Source organism: Notamacropus eugenii, chromosome 4 (genome assembly GCF_028372415.1).
Source record: "Notamacropus eugenii isolate mMacEug1 chromosome 4, mMacEug1.pri_v2, whole genome shotgun sequence".
NCBI lineage: Eukaryota > Metazoa > Chordata > Mammalia > Diprotodontia > Macropodidae > Notamacropus > Notamacropus eugenii.
Window position 1 is genome coordinate 63,808,573 of NC_092875.1, and position 2,663 is coordinate 63,811,235.

Genomic DNA, 2,663 nt, shown 5'->3' on the forward strand with positions numbered 1-2,663 from the left:
TTATGGACTTGTCATGTGACATTGGGCAAGGCCCTCCTACCCACTCAGCCTTAGTTTCCTCGATCTATGGACCTTAAGATCTTTTCCAGTTCAACAGCCTATGATCCTTTCTGAGCTCTGGACATGCAGCCTACCTCGCACTCTGCTACTTTCTACCTGTGTGACTTTGGGGCCAAATTCCCTGCCCCCCTTCTCTCTCTCTCTCTCTCTCTCTCTCTCTCTCTCTCTCTCTCTCTCACACACACACACACACACACACACACACACACACACACACACACACACACACACACACACAGAAGTAATCAGGATTAAGTGACTTGGCCAAGGTCAGCTAGTAAGTGTCTAAGGTTGGATTTGAACTCAGGTCATCCCGACTTCAGGGTTGGTGCTCTATCCACTGAGCCACCTAGCTGCCCCCAAAACCCTTTTCTTTCTGGTCTTGAGATGCAGTTTCTCCATCTGCAAAATGAAGTGGTTGGGCTTTCTAATCTCTTAAGTGTATTTTCAAATCTCATATTCTGTGATTCTAATGGAGAAAGAACGGAGAAGGATGAGGAAGAAAGTAGACAGAAACACAGAGACAGAGAGATACAGAGACAGAGAGAGAAAAAGGGAAGGCACAGAGATGTACCATTTTTATATATATATATGTATGTATGTGCATATATATACACATATATACATACGCACATATACACATATACATATACACACATATACACACACACACACGCACACACACACACACACTATCTTCCCTGGCTTGTCAGTAAGCTCTTTGAATGTAGGGGCTGTTTCACTTCTATTTTTGTAGCCCTAGCACCTGTTACAGTGCCTATCACACAGTAGGTACTTAACAAAGGTTGATGAGTGAGTGATTGATTGACCCAGGTTCTGGGGCCTGCTGAAGCTTCCTTTTCAGATTCCTGTCTTGGGCCCTGAAGGCCAAAGCCATGTCACTAGACTTTTAATTAAAAGGGCCTGGATTAGAATCCTGGATCTGCCATTAAGTATCTCTGCGATCTTGGGTGAGTCCTTTTCCCTCTCTAGGCCTCAGCTTCTTCCTTTACAAGATTGGGGGGAGGGGGAAGGAGTGGCCTAGATGCTCCTTTCTTGTTCTAAATCCTTTAATCTATGACCAGCTTTCTGTTCTGCAGCTCAGGAAATAAGAACCTTAGTAGAATGGAAGGAGGGAGAATGAAGAGGGAGGTATCTTTTCTACTCTCTCCCTCCCTTCTCCCATGCCTTCTTTCCTCCCCTTCTCCCCATCTGCAGAATTCCCACAGGGTCAGAGGCAGTGGGCATTACTGCTGGCAGCCCAGCAGGGGGATTGGGGCTGGCCTGGCAGACAGCCAGGATATGTATAAATGCCCTGAAGGATAAAGCTGCCAGGTTGGAACTCAGAGCCACCAGGACAGCTATGGCAGCCAGAGGCAGTCCTCCAGCTCAGGATATCTTTGGCTTGTTGATGACCCCTGACCGTATCCCTCCTTTCACCATTCCCAAGAGGAAGCAGCCCAGAGGAAGAGGAAAACTGCAGGCACTACCCAGCCCTCCTGATCCCCACCTTGGGGCAACTCTGAGCCTGGTCCATCTCCCCAAGGTCACCACGCCCTATGGCTTTGTGACCCTTGGGGAGAGGCCAGCTATGGCCAGTGAGGAGATCCTCCTGTGTCCCCTTACCACCTCCCAGTACCCCTATTCTTCCAACAGACCACAAGGAGAAGTCCAGTTGACTCCAGACCAGGGAGGCTGCCAGGAGGAAGACCAAGCCTATGTGTGCCAGGAACAAAGATCATCTTCAACCTAAGGAAAAGCTCTGGCCCTCAAAAGAAGAGCCTTCTGAAGAACAACATGGTTACTTGGAAGTTCCTGGCTGCACCTCTGAGTCCTTCCCAGGGGTCCAACCCCAAATCTTCCCCCCAACCACTTCCCCCAAAGGTCCCCAGCCCCCACTGCTTCCTTATGATGTAGTATAGAGAGGGAGGGTGTGGTGTGGCAGACCATCTGGAAGGGACCTTAAAGGTTATCTACTTCTACTCTCCTTATGGACTAGATAAGAAAACTGAGTCCCAGAGAAGTTCTTAGGATCAGGGAACATAAAACTGGTGGAGATCTTAGAAACTTTTGAGTCTGCCCCTTTTTACAAATGGGGAAACTGAGTTGCCCAAGGTCACAAAGGTGGTAAGTAGTAGAGTTGGGATAAGAGTCCAGGCCCTCTGACTCTATGTCCAGAACTTTCTTCCTTGGACTACACCACCTTTCCCTAGAATCTTTCCCTTCACCCAGTCACGGTCCACTAGGGCTCCATCCCTTCTGCTGCCCCCTGCCTCTCACTTCAGTCTGCCCTAAGAAGAATCCCCTCATGATTCCCCAACCTTCTCCTCTTGGCCATCACTCAAGACTATCTCAGCTTCCCCAGGGTATCCCTCCTCGAGGGAGTCTCTTAGGACCTACCATACTGCCTGGGACCTCTGCAACTGATGGCATCTGTCCTAAAGACAGAGAAAGAGAGAGAGCAAGAGTGAGAGAGAGAGAGCGAGAGAGAGATCGAGAGAGAGAGAGAGGAAGAAGGGGAGAGGGAGAGGGGCAGAGAGAGATTCAACCACCAACCCCCAGGATTCTGGATCCAAAAGGAAAAGCCTGGGTCCATCAAGATG